The following is a 13,110-nucleotide window of genomic DNA, read 5'->3' as shown; positions in this document are numbered from 1 at the left end:
AAAGGAGGAGGATTAAATAAATATTTGTAAAATGAAAGAATATGGACACTAAGAAACTATACTTGTTTTCTGTAGTTTTCACTAGTTTGGAACCTGACCAAGGTTAAAGATAAATGCCATAATGGATTAAATTTCATGGAAAGGCAGAGAAAGAAACCAAAAGAGGTATAAAGTCATAGTGTCTCAAATTTATGTTTATTACTTATTTCTATTTTATAAATTAATAAAAGTACAATACAGCATACTTATTTATAATGTCGAGAAACACTATAGGACATCACTATGTAATAATTACATATCTTATCCAGAACTTAGTTGTCTAGCCACAATAATTGGAACACTAATGAGAATAGAAAATGAATAAACTATCAAAAAAATAATATCTATGAACTTAGCTTATACAGAAGGCCTAAACATGGTCAATTTACATACGGTTCTATTACCTTTGGGTGTCTCCCCCCCGATCCCCACCCCTTAGCCCACGCGAGGTTGTGAGGTCATGGGATTGCTTCAGAAAGGAATAGCAACTCAAAGGCAAATTTCTATAGCAAAGGAAATAATTTAAAAAACCATGTTTAAAAAGCAGAAATGGACCTGGAGCCGTGGTTCGCACCTGTAATCCCAACACTTTGGGAGGCCGAGGTGGGAGAATTGCTTTAGCCCAGAGTTTGAGACAAGACTGGGCAATACAACGAGACTTCATTTTTACAAAAAATTTTAAAAATTATCTTGGCTTCATGGCAGATACCTGTAGTCCCAGCTACTCAGGAGGCTGAGAGGAGGATCATTTGAGCCCAGGAGTTCAAGACTACAGTGAGCTACGATGACACCACTGCACTCCTGCTTCAGTGACAGAGCAAGACCCTGTCTGTAAAATCAACATAAATAAAAAGTAATAATAATAAAAAGTCTGTAAGTATGTAATCAATTTCAGAAAGTTTTCAAAACAAAATTAACTAAAGTGAGAGAAGGACAGAGAAAACATAATTAGAGAGACAAATCTTGTGCCCTTTGGAAAGGTCAACTATCCAGAACAGTTGTTCTCTGATGGGGAAATATAATCTACATTTTTACCATAATTGACTTTTTAAATATTTTTGTCCTTCTATCTCCTTGTGGTGCCTGCTGACAGCCATACTTTCTAAAGGTCTGCATACTGTCAAAATAGGTCTCCTAAACAAACTTAGAAAACCTTACGAAAGGAAAGGAAGGGTGAAGCGCAACTTTACTAGGTATCCGCTCTGAACTGTCAGCTCCATGGGTCCATCACACCTTAGACTTCCTGTTTTCCCTGCACATCGTCTACAGGGTAAACATTCAGTAAACGTTTGTTGAAATAAACCTTTTAATTTGTGGCTAAATCATGAAATAATTTCTTAACCCTTTACCTTGTTTTTGTTGTATAGACCAATATGTATGTATGTATGTATGTATGTATGTATGTGTGTGTGTGTGTGTCTCTACATTAATTTTTAAATATCAGGGATTTAATTTCCTAAAAATGACTTCTCTTATTTCACTGATTATTAATTTAAGGCATAATTCTTGAACTCCTAAAAATTTCAGAGTAGAACTTAATTCCTTTTTACCCAGGTTAATGGTAATTTAATGCTTCTTCTCAAAAGAACAGCGTGCACACACACAAATCAGAGGTACTTATTTTGATTAAAATCTTAGTGACCACATCAATTTAAAAAGCTGTGCTTTGTTTAACTGCTTTCCCGGAAGACAATATAGCTTAGTCTCCAGACCTACGAGGCCAGGATCCACTCTATGTCCGTACCATCTGTTACAGAGGTTAAAAAGACTGGCTTTACCACATTACTGGCATTCTATTGCATGTGGCATAACCAAGGCGATCACTGCATTGGGAAGAATGATGCATGTTCTATGTAATGACACATCACACGTTAAACTAGAATATACCTTTTCTCACATGCAAAACAAATCAAAGTCCAGTCCAGTTTATTTGTATTAGAAGCTTTTAAACCAAATCCTCATGGGAAACGGCCCCTAGAGTTTACATCAAAATTTTGGGTGGACAATCAATAAAACAAACAAAAAAAATGTCTTGCAAAAAGTATCTTATTTTGCAAAAGAAACATTTAAAGAGTTAACTGATATTGAAAGTTGTTTTGAAATAGCAAAGAGCAGATCTTACAACAAATACAGTGAAAGTCATCAAAAAGATACTTGAAGGCAGTGGCTTTGAATAGCTTATGAAAGTTATGAACTTCCTCACCAAAAAATGCAGACACACACACACCCACCCAAAAAATCTGTATGAGACTTCAAAGGAAGACGGAGTAGAGGAGCGTCATTCCCCACCCTCAACAGATCCTTGATTCAAAATATAAGAGCACTCATTTTAAAGCATATTTCCAAATTCTGATCTATCCAGACACTTCAAAATAACCTATCCTATTTTTATGATTCCAAATAGGCTTTCCTTTTTTTTTGTTTTTGCTTTTGTTTTTCGGTTTATAGAAAGGTGCCCAACATATTTATTATGGAACTACAAAGTAGAAGAAAAAAGATAAATTTACTCAGTAGTAAATATGCATTTTAAAAAATCTTCTAGAACGCAGGGATACTTACCCTCGCCATCATTTCAACACTGGCTTTACAGAGAGGAAAGGCTGCCAGGGAAAGGTATAAAAATAAAACTCTCAAAATACCAAAAGGAAGTACTAACTTTCTTCCATCTATAGTAGAAGCTCACTAGATGGAGGGGGGAAAAAAAAAAGGTGACAGGCACCCATTTACTGTGAAGAACACAGAAATATAATTTGCCTTTAGAAATGCAAGTAAATTTCAAATAATAATTATTAATACCTGTTACAAAAATTCTTATTTGGCTTGTATTTTTCTCCCACCCAAAGATGGAGAATTCTATCAATAGCCAATTCATAGAAATGTAAACCATCTCTTGGTTCTGGTGGCTGAGAATTTCCAAGAACCAAGAATTGAATTTTTTTTTTACAGGAAATTCACAAAAGTAAGCTTATGTACTACTGAGATTAGCAAATCAAATACTTGTTCAAAACCAGGCCTGTCAACTAAGCTCCACTCTCATTTTTGCAGTTTATAGTTTGATCAAGTGTGAATCAATTTAGAGAAGCTGCTATAAAAATAATGTCTATCCTTTAAGGCTAGGGAAGATGGAAGATGAGGAAATGGCTCTTTGTACATGACCCACAAAGAGAAAGGCTATTCCTTTCCACCACACGAATGGGGTGACTTAATCGTGCAGTATTCTGCAGACCCATTTATTCTAGGGCCTTTCACACTATTTTGGTACAGAGCTAACAAGTCAGAAAACACAGCGAGGTAAAAGAGGTAAAAAGTCAAACAACTGCTATGTCAGAAGTAAGGTGGTTTAACCCACTGAAAAATCCAAGCCCACAGTTCATCTGAATTCAACCTTCCAGACAAGGCATCCTATTATTCCCAATAAAAACCAAGTACACCCATGGAGACAGAAAGTACATTAATGGTTGCCTAGGGCTGGGGGGGGGGAGGTTGGGAAAAAATGGGCTTATGACTGCCAAATAAATATGGGTTTTCTTTTTGGGGTGACGAAAATATTCTAATATTGTTTGTGGTGATGCTTGCACAATTATGTGAATTTACTAAAAACCATTTAATTGTATACTTTAAATGGCTGAATTGTATGGCTTGTGAATTAAGGTTAAGGTAGGATGAAAAGGTATCAGAAGAAATGGCAAGAAAGAAACAAAGAAAGATGTAAGATAGGCAGAGAAAGCTTCATGGGGGCCTTTCTTAGGGAATCGTTCCTCTATCACCAAGGAAGCAGTCTGAGCCTCCATGCAGTTAGGATCTGAGGATGCCTCTGTTCCAAGTTCCTTAAGTGCAGGGCCACATGCCTTACAATTCTTTGGAATCCTATTGCTTAGTACAACACCCTGAACTTTGTAGCAGCTCCATTAATGTGTTGATGATGGTGGTGGAGGTGATCTTACTAGCCATTTCACAAAACAAACCCATGCCTTGGAAAGGATATACAAGATACTGAGAAACAAGGAAGATTACCAACATGGATGTTGTACTTTACTTCCAATGACCAAAGCAAACATCTGATAAGGAGGATTCTAACTCAGGAAACAACAATTAGGGAAAGACTTTCATTTGTTTATCTGATAAAGACAGACTATACACACACACGCCCAGACTACCTTTAAACATACTGTACACATCTAATTGCATTAATTATCACTTCCATGGGGAACCTAGTTTCTTACAGCTGAATTTCTCACCATCACAGGACTTTTCCCCCACACAGGACTACATTTTTCAGGCATGAAGTACTATTGGTCGTAAGTGGAAAATTGGTTTGGGCTATTAACATGGCTCTTGGAAACATCTATTAAAAAACTGACATCGGTGTGGGGGGGGGGGAACTGACATCGAAATTTAGCACTCCCTTTTTAAATGTCATTGCTGCACAAGTGGATATTTAAAAATGCTGATGTGTGCCCAAAAAAGGAGTTTCCATTCAGAGCAACTAGTCCTGCCTGAGCACTTGGGATGAGGCTGAGCAGCCAGGAGTCTTTAATTTCACAAAGCATAGGATTTGGGGATGAGAGCCTCTGTTTTCCTAACTCAGCTGTGGAGTTACCCTAACATGGAGCTGAGTACAATGAGATCTGGGAGACTGCTACGGCCTGAATGTCTGTGTCCCCGCCAAGCCCCAAATTCATGTGATGAAACCGAACCCCCAAGGTGAAGGTATTACGAGTGGGTCCTCTGGAAGGTGACTAGGTCATGAGGGTGGAGCCCTCGTGAATGGGATTAGTGCCCTTATGAAAGGGTTTGAGGGACCTTGTGAGTCCTTTTGCCCTTCTGTCACGTGAGGACACAGAATAGGCCCCCACCAGACACCAAATCTGCCGGCACTTTGATCTTGGACTTCCCAGCCTCCAGAACGGTGACCAGTAAGTTTATAAATGTCCCAGTCTGTGGCATTTTGTCACAGCAGCCCAAACTAAGAGACCTTACTTGGAGTCTGAGACGCACACAAACAGCAGAAGGCTGTGGCATTGTTTGGTAAATATTTCATCCAAGTTCAAATCTACATGTAGAAAGAAAGTGGACTCTTGCCACATTCGTTACCGCCAATGATAAGAATGAGAAAATTAAAGGGAAGGTGTATATTTAAGTGAAATAGGGTGGAATGTAATCCCAGCTTAAGTGAAATGACAGCTTTGAAGAGACCTGTCGAAGCCTGGTGGAACAAAGTGTTGAGCATCAGATCTGTAGAAGAAAAGTGTGTCTTGAGAGTGTTTTTATGGGATTCCTATAGAAATGTAGAACTTACACTGGGATGTAGTTTTTTTAAAAAAATATACTATGCCTTTTATGAAGTTTCTAAATCATTAACTTTGTTTAGGTGAATGTATTAAAGTGCACGACATAAATGTGGTCAAATCCATTTGCTCAGCCTTAGGTTAAAAGGAATAAGCTGCCCCTAAGCTGTGGACACTGTTGATGCTCCTTTGCCTGTCTGGTCCTGGAAGTAACACAGTTAAATTGAATGGCAGAGAGAAGAATCGCTCTGTAAAGGAGTCAGAAGAGAAAATTTCAATAATCCCATTGATTGAGGACCAGAGGAATCTGCAGAAGGGAATTATAAGGAACCAAGTGCTTCTTCAATGACAGATGTCAAATTTAACAAGTTTATGAACGACAATAAAGTCAATCTATCTCAAAAGAATGGACAACTCAGTTTGCCCAGAACCTGAAGGTAAATTTGTTCTTTGCCAAATATTCTGCCTATAGTTGACAAGGCACGCTGGGACACTTTACAGAGCCGGGGCTAACAATGCAATTTGAGCCCCACTGGCCAGGAAATAGACATTTATCTAAGACTCTGTTTATATGCTTATCCTAGACAAAAACAGAATAGCCCTGACACAGCAGAGGGGGAGAGGTGACAGTTACCTTCTTGAAAGGCAAGACAATGATCACGAGAGCAAAATCTCAGGAAATGTTCAGGAAGAGGAGAAAGCAGAAGTGGCTAATATGGGTCAACAGAGATTTCAGGCCAGTGGGTTTTACTGGCACCATGGTGGAAACACAGCAGGAGCAGAGCCCATGTTAGTGAACTCTCTATTTCCATCTGGTTGAGTCTTGTTTGTAAGTAGTCTCTGACGCAGATGATGGGTTCATCTGCAGTTTCATGCTGTCATGTTGGACAGGCCAGACAATTTCAGACAGTGATAGGAGACTGACATATTTCTTCACGTTACTGGTCTGCCAATAAACTACTTGGAACTGGAGGATTCTATGATGTACCCTCAATGTATTAAGATGTTAAATTGATGAAAAGCCTCAATAATGATAGACTAGGTGGAAAAAGAACCACAACAGTATACTTCTTGAATGAGCCACGTTTAATCTACCATTAATCACGGAGAGCAAGTAGCTAAATCAACTCACCCATTGCTATGGTCTGAATGTCCCGTGCAAAATTCTTGTTGAAACTTTAGCCCCAATGAAGCAGTACTGAGAGGTGGAGCCTTCAAGAGGTGACTGTTATCATGAGGGCTCATGAATGAATTAATCCACTCATGGACTACTGGGTTAATGGATTAATGGGTTATCATGGGAGGGGAAATGGTGGCTTTATCAGAAGAGGAAGAGAGACCTGAGCTGGCATGTGAGCACATTCAGCCCCTTCACCACGAGACTCCAGGCACCACCTTGGGACTCCGCAGAGTCCCCACTAGCAAGAAGGCTCTTACCAGATGTAGCCCCTCGACTTTGGACTTCTCACCCTCCATAACTGTAAGAAATATATTTCTTTTCTTTATACATTACCCAGTTTCAGGTATTGTTATAAGCAACAGAAAATGGACTAAGACTTGGCTCAGTGACAGTTTTGCTCACATATCTTAATGATTATCTTTGATAAGAACTTCTGGATCTTCAATTTCAGTTTCCTTCCATAACTATGTAGTATCATAGTAATGATACTACATGAGCTAGGATATTGAACAAAGTATGCGGGGAACGTGGCCAGTGTTCCCTGCAAAAAACCAGGTCCCTTTGGTAGAGATGCAAGGGATAAGAAAATAATAGAGAGAAATGGAAAATGGAAGAAATAAAAGAATACACTGAGACAAAGATATAGTTTTATAAGTTTATAAAGATTACAGGCAAAGCGGGAGCGCAGGGGGCTTAGACCTCTCCGTGGGTCTCAAAAAGCCCCGAATGAAGTCTTCCATGGTAACTTATAGGAAATAGTGAACAATTGTCAGGGGTAACAGATTTACGTAACAGCTGGTAGTTCCTCTCAGGTTAACAGATTTTCAAAAGGCTTTTACAGAAGGCTTCTACAGATTCTTTAACTAATTCCATTTACGTGAGCAAACGGTTACAAAGTCTTTCAAAGGTTAATTTCTAAATTCTAAGGTAAGTTTATCATTTAAACAGAGGGGTTAAACAGAGATATGTAGGCTCCATGTTTATTAGGTTATTGTGAATGGAGACAGGTAGTCTAGAGTGGTTTAAACAAAAGCTTTGCTTTTAGCCATTCGGGAAGCTGTCGTTTCCGGGAAGCTGTTTGTTCCGGAGGGCACTCCATCGTCAGCTCTCAGCCTATAGTTTTTAACAAATTCACTTGTGCTTTACAAAGCAAATCCAATTCTTTAGGTCTGAGAAACGTGGCGCCTCGTGGGATACAGCCGCTACTGCCTTTCAGAGACGCCCTTTCGAATGTAACAGCATTCGAAATGCAAACCAACACGTTCACATATTCTTTCAGGGCAAAGCTCTGTAAAACTCTTAAGACAAATCCTGTCCCAAAACACGTTTAATATTAATTCATGGAGTGACAAAAGTATATCTGTATGTGATCTGGGTGTGATGCCTGGCACTTCTGCAGCCATTCTCTCACCATGCAGAGCCAATCTGAGGACACAGCACATGGTAGATGGCACAGTGGAAAGACAGTAAGAACTGGAGTCTCTGATATCATTGAGCCACTGAATTAATCAACCCCAAGACCTGCTTTCAGCATTTATGAAAAATATCAACTATCCTTATACTTAAGGTAATTTCCCACCTGTTCCAATTTAAGAATTTCTTTTAAAATCTATTATATATTGAGGGTCTCACATAAAATACTCTGAGTACCCACTATTAGAAAGTATCTGAAAAGCACTTATCTAAAAAAATTCTAAATATCTTAACATTAAATATTTTACCTGAAAAAACAGACATTCATTCTTGGGTTGTTTCTTGGTCCCACAGGACAGTGGCTCTCAAAGTGTGGTCCCCAGATAAAACATTATCATCACCAGGGAACTCAATTGAAACACAAATTCTCAAGCCGCACCCCAGACTTGGTAAATCTGAAATCCTTGGGGCTACGGCCCAGCAGTCTGTGTTTGAGTAAGTATCCCTAGTGATTCTGATACATGCTAAGATTTAAGAACCTCTGCTGCAAGAAACATTATGACATCAGATATCAGTCATCATTAGTCACAATCAAATGAATGTCGAAACATATAAAATGGGCTACATAAGTACCAACCTACCCTCCAGCTTCAAAACAAAGAAAGTATTGTCATATTAATAGATGATGAAAGGCCGGGGAAAAAATGAACATTCAACAAATGTGCAAACAAAAGCTTTCACATCATTATTGTGTATAGATAACGAGAATATTTGGTAGTGTATGAAGGAAATAAAAGACCTGGGAATAACAAACTTGAGAAAGAATGGGGTTGAGAGAAACAAAACTCTTCCAATTAGCTGGGAGAAGTTTTGCTGATACAGCTGAAATTAAGGAGTTGCTGGAAGAGTGGAATAAAGTAGAAATCCTCAAAACGGGGAGGGGGCACATAACTAGATGAAATAAAGCACTAGATAAAACATTCCTGAAAGGTGCAAAGGTTTGAACAAGGGACTAGAGAAGTCATAAATGGCTTGGTAAAAGGCTCTGAGGAAGAGCTTGGCTTTCGGGCCTAAAGGACGGTTGTTTAAGGGTGTACAGGACAGAGCGTCCAGCAAGCATGAAGTTGTCAAGTGACATCTGAGATCTGGGCAATAACTACTGTGTTGATGGGCACTGACTGAGCCTCCATGATATCTTTAACCTTGTCCTGTGTGCTGTGGAGCAGAAGAGAAATGAGGATATGTGAGTATTTACAATCCAGGTATAGAAAACAGGAAAGGTGGATATTTAGCCTTCGAGCACACAAGAAATCAGCACTTACCTTGAATGACTGAGTGGCTAAGGAAGAGAAACAGTAAAATAGGCCAATAGTTCAGACATGAACACTGAAAAGTCTGAAATTATTCTGATAACCTCAGCAGTAATATTCTGCATATGGAGATCCAAGAGAACAGTTCTCAATCTGGCTGCCTCCTAGAATCCCTGGGAACTTTTATGAAAACACACTGGGTCTTACTCCAGACCAACTGAAATGGAATCTTTAATTGATGCTTGGAGAGGCATATCTTTTAAAAGCTCCCTCATAATTCTGATGTATAACCATTTGTCCAAGAACATTAAAAAAAAAAAAGTGAAACTAAGAAAATCTAAATGAAGAAAGAATATTAATAAATTTTGACTGCCAGATTTACTTTTTATTACTCTGCTAATATGGAGTTCTCACTATTCTAATAATGGAAAGGAATCATTATTGCTCTATTTTAAGGATTAGCTCTAGTCTCAAAGGGGCTTACTATGACTAGGATGTAAGAACACTTCCTTCTGTGGGTTATGTTAGTCTTAATAATATTTTGGGGAAAAGGTTTGCACAAATAAAGTCAGGGTTTGTGGTTCTCTGAAAAGTACACTAGGGAATACAGAGAAGTACAGACACGCCCTGAAGGACCTCAGAATCCAGCTGGAGAGATGTGACCTTCTCACAGGTGCTAAATAAGCACAACAGGGCCAGAGTGGGCAAGAAAGTTCCATGGAGCAAAGGATCTTGGCTCAGGACTTGGGGGGTGCATAGGATCTGGAGGGGAAGAGTGGAGGTTTGCTGGTGGGCAGGCACAAAGCTTTGTAGGGTCACTATGAGAAATGGCTTGGGAGAGGGTTGACCCTCTACCTCTGTTCCACCCAGCTGGTTACCATAGTAACCTCGTTCCCTTGCCAGTGATTGGTTTAAAAAAGAACATGTGACTCAATTCTGGCCAACAAGATGTAAAGAGCCATTCTCTAGGGTGCAGAAGTTTCCTCATTCATAAAAGAGATACATGATGCCTTGCCTGGATGTGATGGTTGGTACTTTTGCAGCCATTCTGCCACCATGAAGAGCCAGTCTAAGGATGTACCAGCACATAGTGGATGGCAGAGTGAAGTGACAGTAAGAACCTGGGCCTCTGATGATATCACTGAGCCACTGAATCAATTAACCCCAAAACTTTATCTCTGAACTTACATTATGAAAGAGATAAACTTTCCCTATTGTGAAAGGCAATTTGCTTCAAGGTTTTCTTGGGGTTTTACTTGCATCTAAAATATATTCAAACAGTAAGACTGGGCCGGGCGCGGTGGCTCATGCCTGTAATCCTAGCTCTCTTGGAGGCCAAGGCGGGCGGATTGTTTGAGCTCAGGAGTCCGAAACCAGCCTGAGCAAGAGCGAGACCCCGTCTCTACTAAAAATAGAAAGAAATTAATCGGACAACTAAAAATATATAGAAAAAATTAGCCGGGCATGGTGGCGCATGCTTGTAGTCCCAGCTACTCGGGAGGCTGAGGCAGAAGGATCGCTTGAGCCCAGGAGTGTGAGGTTGCTGTGAGCTAGGCTGACGCCACGGCACTCACTCTAGCCCGGGCAACAGAGTGAGACTCTGTCTCAAAAAAACAAAAATAGTAAGACTGGAAAGATGAGTCAGAATGGATTCTTGAGGGATCACAGGTCAGGTTCAGAGGTCTGGATTTTGTGCTCTGAGCAAAGAGACTTTATTAAGTAGGAATGTCATGAGAAGGAGTGGCATTGTTGGTTTTAACCTGAATGGAAAGCAAAAAGAGAGGTGGGTAACTGATCAATAGCCCACAAAAGTCTTTATTCCATAATCATCTTGCGGGGCACCAAAAGTGGTTGTGAAAAAAGTCAAGATTGGGCAGAAAATGTACAGAATCTCATAATATGTGGAGGGAAAGGGCCATGCTACCTCTGCATATTTGCTTTGCTAAACACCCATTCTCATTATCTGCTTTGATGAGGCCTCCCTGTGATAATCAATTAGAAGTTAAATTCTCAATGTAGCTCATTGGAATGGAAATATTCCTCTTCCTTCCCCCATACATAGAAGCAGTCAATGTGCGGCTACACAATTAATTTTAAAAAACCCATCCAAAAGGAAGGCCTTGCCCCATGCCCTGAAGGCTGCTAAAACTGCACATGAAAGAAGTTGTAAAAACTGCACATAAAAGAAGTTGTAAAAAAAAAAAAAAAAAAAATTACAAGCTGCTTTATTTTGCATAAAACCCCTATCTGCACCAGTTACAGTACATGTAGTAAGTAATTATCTTCTCCATGTTCCCAAAAATTATCTTCTCTAACCAGTTTTTAAAATATTTTCCATTCTACTTTCAAGATTAACAATACAATTCCTAAACTATTGATTCCTTTAACCTCTTCTCTTAGAGCCCCAAGGTAGAGTCCAATTATCCAGACAAATAATTACATGCTGTGGTTATACCATAACAGAGATCAAAATCTAAGAGCATGGAATTTCGATAATATTTTTGGCCAAGAGAATCTGGAAAAGCTAGCTGCCAATATAGGATATTAAAGGAAAATATGAATTCTGAATATGAACAGGAGTTCATTGCTACTTTCTAAAATTTGAAACATCACTTCCTTTTCATTCAAACCTTTATCACATGACTATTAAGGGCTATTCACAATCCTAGGAGACAAGGACTCATGATACAGTCTTTGTACTCATGGAACACAGAGTGATGGAAGGGAAGTTACTATGACATACTATGATTTAGCTGTATGTTAAATATTTATCCTAGTGGTGTGAGCTATAGAACCACAAAGGAGGAGTAGATAATCCAAACTAGGATGTGCGGAAGGGTTATGGGTTATCAGAGGACATCACCTCTGAAATGAATCTTAAAGATGAGTAGGTTGGCCCTGAAAGGGAGGAAGTACAGTCTTCAAAGAGGATGCAGAGCAGATGCACAGGGAAGAGACCACAGGATGGGGTGTGTATAGGGGAGTTGTGGGAAATTAAATACGCAAGGGATGGATGACTAATGGTTTCGTATGTCAAGCTAGAGAGCTGGCTTTGATTTTGGAAGCAACGGGAATCACTGAAAGAGACCTAAGCTCAGAAGCCACAGGACTGAGTTAGTTTTTAGGAAATCCTGCTCTGACTGAAATGAGGAAAACAACTTGCCCTGCCTAGAGGAGGAGGAAGGAGACTCTTAGGGGCTGTTCCAGCAGGGAGGAATAGAGCAGGAGTTAGGAGAGTGGTCTGGGCTGGAAGTATAGACAAAGAATCTGCGTGTATGTGATGGTTGAGCCCAAAGGTATAATTGATAGTCCTCAAGGAGAGGAAAGAAGTCTTAAATTTTAAGGTGGATACCATGAAGACCATGAAATTTTCCTGGCTAAGGCTGCCTACAGGGGAAGTGCCACAAATCCTGGGATGCTAATGAGGCCATACGGCATTTCTTTTCTGTAAACTTGCATAGATAATTCTGTTTGCCCGGCACAGACCGTACTGCATATTTAATCTATTTCCAGCTCAATTGCAAATCCATGTCCTTTGTTTCAAAGGCAAAGGAGTAAGAAAATATTTGTGGTGCAATGCAAAACATTAACACTGGACAGAAACAACAAAAGATACATATCACTCCTAGAACTGCTTATATCAGGATATTTGTTTCTACCAACCAATCATACCCTCATTTTGCCTTTCTGTTAAACAATCAATCAAACCTGACTAAGCTTTCTGCAGCCTCTCACCTTCCACCTGAAATGAGTCTATGTTTTTGATTATTATTTTTATTCTTACCATCATTCCTTTTGTTCTTAAAGTGAGTGCTCATGTGCCACTTATAGATGAGCTAATATATGCAAAGTGCCTAGTGCAGTGCCTGACACACAGAAA

The sequence above is a fragment of the Propithecus coquereli genome, unplaced genomic scaffold (genome assembly GCF_000956105.1).
Source record: "Propithecus coquereli isolate 6110/MARCELLA unplaced genomic scaffold, Pcoq_1.0 Scaffold166, whole genome shotgun sequence".
In the NCBI taxonomy this organism is placed as follows: Eukaryota; Metazoa; Chordata; class Mammalia; order Primates; family Indriidae; genus Propithecus; species Propithecus coquereli.
Note: the sequence above shows the minus strand (reverse complement) of the source record.